Source organism: Meriones unguiculatus, chromosome 6 (assembly GCF_030254825.1).
Source record: "Meriones unguiculatus strain TT.TT164.6M chromosome 6, Bangor_MerUng_6.1, whole genome shotgun sequence".
NCBI classification, from domain to species: domain Eukaryota; kingdom Metazoa; phylum Chordata; class Mammalia; order Rodentia; family Muridae; genus Meriones; species Meriones unguiculatus.
In genome coordinates this window covers 104,936,973-104,952,054 of record NC_083354.1, presented here as the reverse complement: position 1 = coordinate 104,952,054, position 15,082 = coordinate 104,936,973, and positions in this window count along the sequence as shown.

The following is a 15,082-nucleotide window of genomic DNA, read 5'->3' as shown; positions in this document are numbered from 1 at the left end:
GGGGACCTTGAACACTAGACAAAAGGCTTTATCATCTGGGCTAAGATGAAGGAAGATTTTTGTTGAAGGATAGATCATGATTGCATTTGTAGCTCAAAGAATAATCTATGCTGGATTGTAATTGGGTGATGATTTAGAAGGCTAATGGTCTAGGATAGGAAGAAAGTAACCTTTGTAAAAGAGTAGGGAAGCTAAAGCTAACAACCATCTGAAGGGTTGTAAGGAAACCGAATACAGTAGAAGCTTCCTAAAATATGTAAGGATATGAAGGTGATGTAAATAGAATTGCCAAATAATGGGAGGGATGCGCCCTCCCTGAACATGTTTCATTATGAAATGGAACCCCCTGTTGCAGGAATGGATTATATCTATTGGAGTTGTTCACCAAAGTGGTCCCATGGAAACTGCCAAACAACTTATGCTATTATTAATCTAAGTATTAATTTGCAAGCTGATGGTAAAGCCCTATTGTCAAATACAACACCTACATGACGAATTAAACATAGAGAAGCTGAGCTGGTGCTTACCTAGAAGCATCAGTCATACAGACTGTTGTCCATTGTACAAAAGGCATGCTACATGCTCAAAAGAGAGAGATAACACCAACCCAACTACAAATACTTTGACCTAAGATGGTGACATGCAGACAAGATGTTCTGTTACAATAGTGGCGTGAAACCTGTGCTAGTAACCAAGCAATATTTGATTGGCTTTAATGCCCCACTCCATTAGATAGAACCCATTCCCGACACTGCTCAAGTGACCAAGAACCTCCGACTAGACTGGCCAGGACCCAGGAAACAAACAAATACTACTGTTCTGCAAAAGGAACAGAGCAAAACAATGACTTCTAAAGGCATTCTCTTATATCCCTAGATCGGTGTCTCACTTAGCCATCACCAGAGCAGCTTCTCCTGCAGTAGATGGGAACTAATACAGAGACCCACAACCGTACAATGGGCAGAGATGATAGTCCTTGAAGGACTTAGTCTTAAGTGGAATGCTTTCATCAATTCCTTCTCTTGAGAGCTTAGAAAAGTCTGCGGAAGAGGAGGCAGAAAGCTTTTAAAAGCCAGAGATCATGAAGGATACCAAGGAAACAAGCTCTTCTAAACAGAGCAGGACTGGTATGCATACAAACTCAGAAAGACTGTAGCAGCATGCCCAGGGTCTTCACAGGAAAACACATGGCCCATGCTGAGAGGAAGCACATACAAGCCCAAATGCCTAAGCCAGAAATTATCTCCAACTGATAACCAATCTTAAATGAAAAATAGTTTTTTTAATTAATTAATTAATTTATTTATTATTAATTACACTTTATTCACTCTATCCCCCCATAAGCCCCTCCCCCGCTCACCTCCTGATCTCACTCTCCCATCCCCTTCTTCACACATGTCCCTACCCAAGTCCACTGATAGGGGAGGTCCTCTTCTCCTTCCTTCTGATCTTAGTCTATCAGATCACATCAGGAGTGGCTGCATTGTCATCTTCTGTGGCCTGGTAAGGCTGCTCCCCCCTCAGGGGGAGGTGATCAAAGAGCAGGCCAATCAGATTATGTCAGCTGTCAGTGGCAGTCCCTCTTCCCATTACTATGTAATCCACTTGGACACTGAACTGTCATGTGCTACATCTGTGCAGGGGTTCTAGGTTATCTCCATGAATAGTCCTTGGTTTTTATCCACCAGAGTCTGACTATTTTTACAAACCTCTTAAGGCCAGGCCCTTAATGAACTTAATGGCAATTTTGGAGTATCATTGTATCTGATGGTTTTTCAGGACCTTTTCCTCCCTTATAGGTCATTTACATATGTATTATGGTTTCTGGTTTCATGTTGATATGGGATTTGTGTATGTGCAAATATGTGTTTCTCTGTGTCTCTATGTGTTTTTTGAGGTTGTTTTATTTTTTTTTCATTTTTAAGCTCTATTTTATTTGGGGTTTCTTTTTTTTTCATTTTTAATCTCTATTTTATTTGGGGTTTCTTTTTTTTTTTTTTCAAAGCAGTTTATTCAGGAACCTTGAACAATCATCGGACCCTGGGGAAAGCCAGCCCACAGCTTAAATAGCCTCTGGGTAGCCAACCCCGGCGTGCCACGTGGGCAATGCAGATAGGTCCACATACATGGAAGCAAGCCAGATCCTCAGCCTTAGTCAAATGTGGAGTTGTTCGTGACAGAGAGCACTCACCATCGGGAAAATGGAAGGTGGAAACCAGCTCCATCTTTAAGGCATAGCATTCCGCAGCTCTCTACAGTTCCCCCTTTTTGTTTTAGACGCATCAGGCAAGAGTAGAGGTCTGATCTCTGATATTAGAAATAAATTGGGACTTTGTACCAATGTTCATTTAGGTGTCATCCATCCAAAGAGCATCAGACCCGTCAGATACCTTTTTCTCAGAGGCGGGACCTGGGGCATCAACCCACATGCAATCAGACTTGCTCTTCTCTGGGTCGAAAGCAGCTGACCCTGAGTGCAGTGCTTAGCCTCGCATCCTGAGCGAAACATTTTAGCTTTTTATGGTAGCCAACCATGCTTGGGGAGACTGTCCTGCTTCAATGGCTGTAAAGGCCTGAATGATCATGGTTGCATTACGCTGTTGTGAGACTCTAATCTTGCATATACACCACAGGCAAACCAAGGAGACCAACACCAGAAGGCCTGCTAACGCTCCCATGCCCACCCATTCCTTCAGATGCTTCATGGCTGCAGCAATCCATGATGATAATCCTGTGGCTAGTCCTGCGTCCACTCTGGTAGAATTTACTGTGACAATGGCCACTCTCAGCTGCTCCATCGTAGTATCGAATTCTCCAGTCCAATTACCTAAAATATAGCTAGACAATTGTTTAGACAGATTTGCAGCCCAGGAAAAATTCTCATGTTGTATGCTAATGACACAAAGTCCAGCATACTTTCATTGACAGCCAAGTTGAGCCATTTGCCATAGGGTATCAATTTGCTCCTGCAAGAGGTCAATCCTCTGATTGAACACCAGCAAGCCTCCTTTTAGTTGAGCATTAATTCCTTTTTGTACATCTAAGGCATGAGCTACATTGGCTAAAAGATTATTCAGGGTCTGAGCAGTCTGCACAGTATGACTCCTGGCTAATGCCGTGGTGGTAGCTCCAACAGCCGCCAATGAGATGGCAGTAACAGTGGCGGCTGTAGTTCCAAGATCCCTTTTCTGTCTGAAGAGAGTCATAGCGTGAGGGGCATCAACGAGCACAGGCACCCAGCTAGGCATGTGAGTAACCAGAGCATACCTAAATTCACTAGCATTCCAGCATTGGGCAAAAAAGCAAGTATCATCACCACAATTACTTGGCTCTATCTGGCTAATAATGAATAAAAATGGTGGATATAAACAAACAGGTGTGGGCTTATAGGAAATATTATAAGAAGCCTTAACCCCCTTGTTGGAACATCCTGCATCAGTTCTAGAACTAGCAGTGGTGGTGTCCGAGGTCTGAGTAGGTTCAGGAGACCATTGCCCCCAGGAGCGAGACATGCTCCATGTAAATTGACTAACTCCATGTTTTGCTCCACTTTTGAAAGTCATTTAAGGTTCTTAAATTATTTCCCCCCCTTTTTTTAATTTTTCCTCAATTACTTTATTCATTCTGCATCCCCCCATAAGCCCCTCCCTCCTCCCCTCTCAATCCCACCCTCCCTCCTCCCTCTGCATGCATGCCACTCCCCAAGTCCACTGATAGGGGAGGTTCTCCTCTCCTTTCTGATCTTAGTCCATCAGTTCACAGTGGATGATTATTTTTAATGTATTCTTATTTTTAATGTATTTTTGTCTTGTTTCTTTGTTTCTTTTGTCCTATTCTCGTTTCTTTGTTTTTATGTTCCCTAACTTAATTTGTTATTATTATTTTTAGATGTTTGTTTGTATTCTAATAATAGAGAGCAAGAAAAGATATGGATTTGGATGGTTGGGGAAGTGGGGAGTTTCTGGGACAAGTTATTGGAAGAGAAACCATAAGCAGAATTTATATTAAAATATATTTTCAATTAAATAAAATAATAGGAATAGATAAAAATTTATTGTCGAGTTAAATTTAAAAGGCAAATGAGTAGCCTTATAAAGAGAATGCTCTGGGGAAAATGAAAAAAAAAAAGGACTGTTTGTGAGCCTGTTTGAAAGACACAAATGATGAAACCAAGATAAAGCAATACTGCACAAATAAGTAAATGCTGCATATGAAGGTAATAGCTTTCATGTTGAATATGTCCAATTCATGATTCAGAGAGACATTATACTATTGCCAAGATACTAATAAAAATGTGGCTGTGAAGTTCTTTCATCATGCCAACACAATGCCAATCTGGTGCTTTCCTTGAAAACCAAACAAAAATTACGTTAACATCCATATTGGAAGAACTAATCAATATGTAGCTTATAAAATATGCATTTTCAATATCCTTTGAATTCATTTTTAAAATTGTAATGTGAACGGCTCTGTATATTCAGGAAGTATTTGAGCAAGCTTGATAGATAGTCCTTTGGATTCAGTCTGACTATCACTGTAACCTGCAGTTTCACTATAAATAACAAATAAAAGTCTAGTATCATATAGTTGGCAAGATGACACAGCAGGTAAAGATGCTCTCTGTGCAATCCTGGTGATATGAGTTTGATTCCTGAAACAAATCTGAAAGTGAAAAAGGAGACCCAAATCTACACAGTTGTCTTCTGACTTCTACCCTTGTTCTATAATATGTTAGCATACCAGCACACATATCATGGACATAAACAATATTAATATATCTTAAAGCCTAGTATCCTAACAATGCCTTGACTTTTATTTTCTGATATTTTTGTCAGATCCACATTCCATTTTTTAAATGCAAGTACAGTTAAAGAACTCTATGTGTAGTTTTATGATTTTTGTGTCCCTCTTAAGGCCACTGGAGATGAGGCCGAAGGAGTGGACCTTTCAAGTTCACTTTAGTTTTAAGAAGATCATGATAGGTTTTGAAAGGAACGACTTGATAGAGTGTTACAAAATAATGAAAATCCATCATGTATTATGAAAACTGACATTCATTACTCTTTCAACTCATTAGTTATACAAAGTCTTTTGACATGAAAAATCTGGTCATTAATTCCTTTCTTGCTTGAATTTTGAGACATATTAATTTTATTTTTTTAGGCTATGTAAGATCAAGCAATTATTTAGGGAGGAAGATTTTTGTGAGATGAATTTATAAAACGTCATAAAATCCATTGAACATTTCCTTTATATTTAATTTTCTAAACCATGTGAATATGAATTTCAAATTTCTTGTGAACATAATTAAATATTTGGTAAAATCAGCAGCTAATTACTAAACACTATAATTTAATATGTCCTTTTAACAAATTTTAATGCATTCTAAACTGTTTTATATAAATGATTTCTGTTTCTCTATAACTTTTTGTCTTCACTAGTTGCTTTAGAAACACCATACTGGTATGCATTTCATAATTTTTCTTTATTAGAATGTCAATCTCTTGTATCTTCTTTTCAATGAAAACATGTGCTTGTCTACAGCTAATCCTAGCTAGATATTCAATGCTATTATGGAAAGGACACATGTTAAGCTAATTTCATCATTTCTCTGTCTTGGTAGAGTGAAAATTTAAAGATTACAAGACAACATAAAGTTGCAGAAACTATGATATTATGTAGTGTTGATCAATTGATCAATTTTTTGTATCTATATATGAAAAAATATATTGAATAATAGTTTCTTTCCATACTGTGTATGTGTTTGTTTGAGTATGTGATTAACTGATGTGCACAGCTGCTCACTCACACAAAGGTACTGAATGAAATATCCTTTATTTTAGAAAGAAAAGAACCAATGATTTTGATACATTTTGAAGGTCAGTAATGTTCAGCAAGGAGCAATATGTGGAGAACAATAGCTCCTTAGAGAGTGGAAAACATGGTACTCTCATTATCCATAATCTCAGCTGGTCACCATAGTAACAGCATTTTATTTTCCAAGATGTAAGCCTTTATAGTTCTGTAGAATTCACTTCCTAGGCCTCTAGACACATCAGCGGCATCTAGTGGCTGAGGCCTCAGCTGAAATTCTTGCGCTTTACCGCCTTGTAGCTCATGTTGAACATGATGCCTTTGCATAAGAGGCTAACTGGTCCTAAATTTCCCACTCATACTCAAAAGTAGCTATCATCTTTTTTTTTTTTTCATGGAAGGGTTGCAGATTGCAGTTCAAAAGATTTATAAGAATGTATCTACAAGAAAATTATTTTATTAACTGTATTAGAGTTTCAGAAGGGAATTGGAAAGCAATGAGAGCATTGCATGTTCTATAAAGTTTAGAAAAATTAAAAAAAAAAGTGTCATCTCCACACATGATAAATTTGTTACATAGAGACTATGTGGAAGAATTTTCCGGAATCACGAAAGCAAAGATTTGTTAAGGACCGAAAATTATCACCGGTCAATCCTGGTAGTACTTGAGTCATGTTTTCAATTTTTTTTTGATAGAAATATCTTTCCTACATAATTTTTAGAAACTTTAGAAACAGTACTTACATATTTCTAGTGGTTACCACAATAGACATTGATCTTGATCATACAGCCATTTAGAGATTCTGTTTTGTCCCTGAGGTAGTAGAATTATATTTCCAAAAATACACAGGAACTGGATTGAGGGTTGGACATCAGCTTCTGCCATTCTATGGGTGGGGGGTTGTGAAAACAATAATTATTTTGGGTAACAATTCTGGTTACATATTGAACAAAAGCTAGTATTCTGCTTCTGCTCTGGCCTAGCTCAATCAGAATGATTAGGTAAAGTAAAAACAGGAAACCTTGAGTAAAATAGTCTGAGGAAACACACATTAGACTTTCCTGAGGAGTTTGTAGAACTGTAGCATTCTTCTACCTCACTTAACACAATAAGAATCTTGGTTTTCAGCATCCCTTGGGAGTTTGTGAGAAATAAATGAATATTTAAGACTGAGGAGAAATAATGGACTATCGGGTTTCTAGTTAGTAAGGTGTGTAAAATATGGCTCTAAGTCTCCATTTTAAAACATGCATTTCTGTGTGTTCTTAGCATCTTATACCTGATGCTGTTGCCTGGAAGCTAATGATAAGATTAAATGTACTAAGTGCTTAATGAGCTGCATGCACCACAAAAGTGTTGATTACCTTGTTTATCAAGTCAACTCCCATTTGGGTACCGACTCTGTTTCGTCTGACAAAATAAAAAAAAATTGGAAAGAGTTTAGGATAATGCCCAGGTCTAACCTCATTGGATATTGGTATGTTTTAGATTAGAAATATATTCCCTCACATTTTATGTAACTCCCTAATGTATCAGAGAAATTTTAACATAAATGAATTTTGGAAAAATTATTTTGTTAAGTTACAAATTTTGAATTCAATGTTTATATAATAATTAAAATTAGTGTTTTGAAAAAGTGCAATATCGACCCAGCCTATTACAAATATACCACTGAGGGCCTCTGAAAGACTCTACCCAGCAAGGTATCAAAACAGATGCTGAGACTTATAGCCAAACGTTGGGGAGAGTGCAGGGAATCTTAGGAAAGAAGGGGAAGATGAAAGACCTGGAGGAGATAGGAGCTCCACAAGGAGAACAACAGAACCCAAAAATTTGGGCATAGGGCTCTTTCCTGAAACTAATACTCCAAACAAGGACGACACATGGTGATAACCTAGAACCCCTGCACAGATGTAGCCCATGGTAGCTCAGTCTCCAAGTGGGTCCCCAGTAATAGGAACAGGGGCTGTCTCTGATATGAACTCAGTAGCTGGCTCTTTAAGCACCTTGCCCTGAGGGGGGAAGGGAGCAGCCTTATCAGGCCACAGAGGAAGATAATGCAGCCACTCCTGATGAGACCTGATAGTCTAGGATCAGAAGGAAGGGAAAGAGGACCTCCCTTATCAGTGGACTTTGGGGAGGAGCATGGGAAAAGAAGAGGGAGGGAAGGTGGGATTGGGAGGGCAAGAGAAAGGGGACTATAGCTGGGATACAAAGTGAAGAAACTAATCAATAAAAAATTAATGAATTTTAGAAAGTACTATTGAATAGGTAAAAAAAGAAACATACACATATGTGCATATGTATGCATGTATAGTAGTTGGGCACTTAAATCATTTAAAAGTGACAAAATCATTGATAATACCAGGGTAACACTGGATGTTGAACTGATTATAACATTTTTGGCTAAAACCTAAACTTTTGAGAAAAATTGTATTAGGTCAGAGTTTTTGAAAACAGACTGACAAGATTTGTGTGGAGGAAATGTATTGAGAATTGTTCTTTTTATTTATTTATTTTTATTAATTACAGTTTATTCACTTTGTATCCCCCCATAAACCCCTCCCTCCCCCCCTCCTGGTCCCACCTTTCCTCCCCCTTCTTTGCCCATTCCCCTCCCCAAGTCCACTGATAGGGGAGGTTCTCCTCCCCTTCCTTCTGATCTTAGTGTATCAGATCACAGGAAAAGAAAGCGAGGCACATAAAAGCATAATTGAGCTCCCTGGGATCCCAAGGGAGGGTGTCTTGGGAAACTTTGACTTTGAATGGTTGCTTGTTCTTCAGGAGCTCATTGGAGGCTCCACCATTGCAAACTTGCAGAATCAGCAATGGGCTGTCTACCAATGTCAGGAGAAGGGTTTGAGCTTTGCGGGAGCTAAACTTCTTTTGCTAAGGTCAAGATCTAACCAAGGCACCGGCAGCTTTGCTCACAGAGCTATGCGGTGAATTTTTCAGTCCTGAAAGGGAAAAAAAAGCTCAACAGGGACTAACTTTAATTAGAAAAGCATCTTTCCATTCATACAACCCCTTCAGTCTAATTTTCAGGCACTTGGTTTCTCAGTCCTTTTCTCCATTTCAAAATGTAACTTTTCCCACACTCTGACTGAATTTTCTTCTCCAGTTCCTATGGCAAGCTGAACTCTACCCAGATCTTATCCTAACCAATGGAGATTTATTGGTTGTTCCTTTTTCTTTTCTCCTTTTCTTTTTTTTTCCTTTTTTATTTTGATTACCTGCCTAAAATCCCCTGTCCTTGTCTCTTGTCCTACTCACTAAAAGAGGATCAGAGTCAATTATAAACCTTCCTACAAAATGATCTAAGGAAGGAATTCTCAAACTTAAATGTGTATGTAAATCTCAAGATAAGGACCTCTGCTAAACTGAAGATTCAGTGGCCTCAGCAGGGTCTTCTTTAGAGTTTGAGATTCTGTTTTTTTTTTTTTAATTAATTACACTTTATTCATTTTGTATCCCCCCCATACGCCCCTCCCTCCTCCCCTCCCAATCCCACCCTCCCTCCCCCTTTCTCATGCATGCCCCTCCCCAAGTCCAATGATAGGGGAGGTTCTCTTTTCTTTCCTTCTGATCTTAGTCTATCAGATCACCTCAGGAGTGGCTGCATTGTCATCTTCTGTGGCCTGGTAAGGCTGCTCCCCCCTCAGGAGGAGGTGATCAAAGAGCCAGCCAATCAGAATACGTCAGAGGCAGTCCCTCTTCACATTACTATGCAAACCACTTGGACACTGAACTATCATGTGCTACATCTCTGCAGGGGTTCTAGGTTATCTCCATGAATAGTCCTTGGTTGGAGTATGAGTCTCTGGGAAGTTCCCTGTGTTCAAATTAGCAATGTCTGAATGCTCCAGTGGTCACTGGGGAAATTTATCTTGTCTTCATTTCAATAGGACTTTTACATAACATTCATATTGTATATAATCAATCCTTTTATGGAATACTGTGTACCAATAAGACTTTATCCACTAGTTGAAGGCTCTGTACAAAAAAAGTCACTGTTTTTGATATTTTTCTCTGAATTCCCCACTGTGCTAAGCATGGTACTGGTGTGAACCAAGAACTCAGAAGTTTCATTGTGGAATGATTTCCTGAAACAAGATTGCTATGTAGCTTCTTCTAGCCAAGGAAAGAACATGAGTTTTTAGTGTTTTGCAGTCTTCTGTCTACCGAATAAGATCTTTTTGAGTTATAGATTTTCTGAGTACCCATAGTGCTCTTATCACACTCAAATAGAAAAAAAGGTTTCTTATCCTCTCTGGGATATTTTAGGTCCGTTTTTGTTATCTTTTTGAGCTAACCACATATAATATGAGTTCAAGGAATAGGTGCCTATCTCTTATGAATGCTCAAGGGCACAGAAAAGAAAACTACTTAGAACTAAAAATCCAGAAAAAAATAGAACACATTTGTTTTTAATTTCTCAGGCTATCGACCTAGCTCCCTCATTTCTCCCAGCTTTGAGCAATGAAATGGGACACTCAGTGATACTTTTCAATGACCCTTCTCTGTTCTTGGGGGTTGGGAAACAAGCTGGTTATTTCTGAAGAGCATCAATTGAAGAACTGTTTTTATCCTATTTCCAGGTAACACTTGACAGTAACATTTGATTGGCAGCTAAAAGTAAATGGCTATTTCAATTTCTGCACTGTGATTAATTCCATCCTCTTATTTAAGTTTCTATTTGTCACCAATAACTTCCTATTCTTTTCTTGCTTTTCTCTTCATAAAAGTGCAGCCTAGGAAATGTAGCTCTTTCTTTGACTGATTAAAAAAAAATATGTAATCAGAATAGGCATTTTCGTAATCTTGAAATCTTATGTGCTTGGGATAAACTTATTGAATAACTCCAGGCTCCAAGCATGTCAGTGAATCCATGTCCCTGTTAGTGACACAGTGTCACAGCTGATGGACTTGGGCTATTTTCCAGGTGGATGTTTTGCTTTGGGGATCATTATAATTTTATGTTTTAGTATGAAGTTATTGGTATTCAAACTATGAAAGAACTCTAAAGATGCTTTGCCATGTGCTTCAAATTCTTTGGCAAGACAGGAGAGCGAATACTAAATATTTGATAAGGTACAATCATTTGAAAGAACCCTAATAAGCCCTCTAAGTCAAAGACTACAGAATTGTGATGAGTATTGCTTGTTACTGGCTGACAGCATGTGTATACTCACAAACTGGTTATTTTGTTGGAAACGTAAGCAGTAAGAACAGCTGTGCATGTGCATATTGATGTTATTATACAAATCAAATATGTTTGAAGAAACTGGCTTAGCAGAGCTTCAATATTAAAAGACTAGGGTTGGCATTTTTCCCTTGGTTGAGCTTTCTGTATCTGTATAATTGATTAATGCCCATTGGTGTGGTAAGTATAAATAATTAATAATTCACATAACTGCTGGCTTATTAATTGTTTAATTTCAGAGAAAGTAAGTATGTATTAAGGAAATTCAAGTTGTCACTCTGAGAAGCCAAGTGAATTATACACTTCGTTACTGCATAGTTTACAGAGAGAGTATATCAGATACCCTGGGTTTCCTATTGTGTTTATAAAGAAAAATGTTAATGAAATCATTATAAAGAAAAATGGTAACTTGCTCTGCTTGTAGAAGGACTGTGTACTCTGGGGTTTCTTCTAATTTTTCACCCCCTTTCACACAGCTTCTTCTGCCTCGATGATTTCATATAATATACCAATCATAAAGTGAAGTTAATTCAATGAACCATGTTTATTCTTTGGAATGAAACATAATTAAATATGGAAAAAGAGAGTTATAATTTGGTATATTATAATCTCTTTGGAGGTTTTGCTAACAGTATAAATTCTGAGAAACCAAATAAACAAAACAGAATACATGATATATTCATGTTCTTTGGCAACATGTGTCAAAAACATTCCTGTCTTACAAAAATACACATTTTTCTCATCATAATTTGGTGATAATATGCTCCTTCTTTCTGTTTCTTTTTTTTTTTTTAATGAAAACCAAAGGCTGATATACACATGTGTGAATACATGAATGCATTTATTATTCATTGGGAAAATATTTCAACTATTTAAAATACTTTAAAGTTTTTAAATATTAGAATTCTTTCTTCTCTAATCATAAATTTTAATGTTACATATTAAAGGAACAGGGTTTTTGAGAAGAGACAGATAAAAGGGAAGTTTGTCAATCATTTAAATATTTTAGCTATAAAACAAAAGTCAGCTTTGCAGTGAGGGGTGAAGGGGAGAGCTTTCCATAGTGTTAGTTGTATTTGATTATGGGGTGAGGATGGCATTTGCATGACTTATCTTCTTTCTTACCTTGTTCAATTCTTAGTTTATACCATCCCATAGCCTCTTACACGTGACTATAACATCTACCTTGTGAAGCTGTGGAAAGAACCCTGGCTTTAACATAAAGAAGTTGTTGGTTTCCTGCATTTCTTCTCTAGAGAAGTGGTGAGAAAGAGCAAAAACTCCCAAAATATATAATCTTAGAAACTGAAATGATAAAACACATAAGTAATATTTCTATGTTGAGAGAAGGATGCATACTTTTAAATGATTCTGTCTCTGTCACATTGCACGGTTGGGCTATAAACTCCTTGGAGGCATGGTGACCAAAATTTAATTTAATAACACACTGTCTGCAGTTTTTCTTGAAAATGTCATTGCAGATGACTTTTTATTTTTATTTTTTGTTAACCTCAAGCACAGTGCTGAGCAATAGTTACTCCATCCTAAAGCTCCAAGTTGATATAGTTTCCTGCCATCCATATTTCACCCATTATACTTGATTTTAGACATATCTTAGGTCCGCTTCATCCCTCCTCATGGTTCCAAGTCTTGTCCTGCTGACCTCCCTCCTCTTCCTCCTAGTAGCTTTTTCTCTTCCCCCCTGGACCAGGATGTCCCACCCTATTCTCTACATTGCTCAGCATTGGGGCTGGTTGTTTTATTGACAACACATAGAGCAAATGGTGGCATGTTTACACAAACCTGACACATATGATGCTTAGAATAAGCATCACAATGTGATGTCCATCTTAGTGAGCTTTCTTTTTTTTAATTGTTTTGTATTAATATTTTGTAGATTTCCATAATAATGATTTGATTATTTTCTAGCATATCTATCTATCTATCTATCTATCTATCTATCTATCTATCTATGGTTTTCCTAAATAGCTACAACACCATCAAAACCAAACAACACAAAAATGTCCCCATAAAATTTTGTTGAACTTTACTTTCTCTGTTTTATTATTTTTCTTTCATTAATTGAAGAGTTTTCATTCATTTAATTATTATTATTTTTTTAAACACCATGACCAAAGCAACTTGGCAGAGGGTTATTTATTCTTTTTAATTTTTATTTATTTTTATTTTATGTACACTGGTGTTTTCACATTGGCATGTATGTCTGTGTGAGCATGCCGGATCCCCTGGAACAGGCCAGTTGTGAGCTGCCACGTGGATGCTGGGAATTGAACCTGGATCCCTCTGGAAGAGCAGTCAGTGCTCTTAACCACTGAGCTATCTCTGCAGCACTCATTTAATTATTAATAATTGTATGCGTGTGTGTGTTTGTGTGTGTTTCATCAGCGGATAGCCTGTTATAATATATTCCCTGCTCCTTCTATGTGGATTCCAGAGATTGAATTCAGGTCATGAACTTTGGTGATAAGCACCTTTACCTGTTTAGCCACCACAACAAACTTTGCTATTCATGCCCACCTCATTTTATTAATGTGAAGTTCCTTATTTAAAATAAAGTAACTCAGGGCTGAAATGAGTAAATTAGAAACAAATAAAACAATTCAAAGAATCAATGAAACTGAGAACTGGTTCTTTGAGAAAATCAACAAGATAACAAACCCTTAGCCAAGCTAACTAAAAGACAGAAAGACAATACCCAAATCAACAAAATCAGAAATGAAACGGGGGATATAGCAACAGACACTGAGGAAATCCAAACAATCATTAGTCTTGCTTCAAAAGCCTATGTGCCTCAAAATTTGAAAATCTAAAAGAAATGGACAGTTTTCTTAATCAATTCCACTTACCAAAGGTAAATCAATTAAATAGTTCTATATCCCTAAGGAAATAGAAACTGTCATCAAAAGTCTCCCATCCAAAAAAAGCACAGGGATAGAGGGTTTCTACCAGAGCTTCAAAGAAGAGCTAACATCAATACTCTTCAAACTATTCCATAAAATAGAAACAGAAGGAACATTAATTTCCAAACTTATTCTGTGAAGTCACAGTCACCTTGATACCCACATCTCACAAAGGCCTAACAAAGAAAGAGAATTTCAGGCCAACCTCCCTTACGAACATTGATGCAAAAATACTCAGCAAAATACTTGCAAACCGAATCCAAGAACACATCAAAGATATCATCCACTATGACCAATACGCTTCATCCCAGGTATTCAGGGATGGTTTAATATACAGAAATGTATCAATATAATACACCATATGAACAAATTGAAGAAAAAAAAAACAACACACATGGTAATCTCCTTAGATGCTGAAAAAGTGATGAAATCCAACTTTCATTTATGTTTAAAGTCCTGGAGAGATCAGGGATACAAGGCACATACCTAAACATAATAAAGGCAATATACAGCAAGCCTAGAGCCAACATCAAACTAAACAGAGAGAAACTTAAAGCAGAGACAAGACAAGGCTGCCCACTCTCTTTATATCTCTTCAACATAGTACTTGAAGTCCTTGCTAGAGCAATAAGACAACTAAAGGAGATCAAGGTGATTCAATTTGGGAAAGGAAGAAGTCAAAGTATCACTATTTACAGATGATATGATAGTATACATGAGTGACCCCAAAAATTCAACCAGAGAACTCTTTCAGCTGATAAACACATTCAGCAAAGTGACTGGCTAAAAAATTAGATTAAAAAAAAAAAACAAAACAGTAGCCCTCCTGTATAAAAAAGACAAAAGGGCTGAGAAAGAAATTAGGGAAACAATACCCTTCACAATAGCCAAAAGTACCTTGTTGTAACTATCCAAGCAAGTCAAAGACTTGTATGAAAAAATGCTTCAAATCTCTGAAGAAAGAAATAGAAGAAGATATCAGAAAATGGAAAGATCTCCCATTGTTCATGACTTGGAAGGATTAACACAGTTGAAATGGACATCTTACCGAAAACAATCTACAGATTCAATGCAATTCCCATCAAATTACCAACACAATTCTTTACAGACCTTGAAAGAAAGATTATCAACTTTATATGGAAT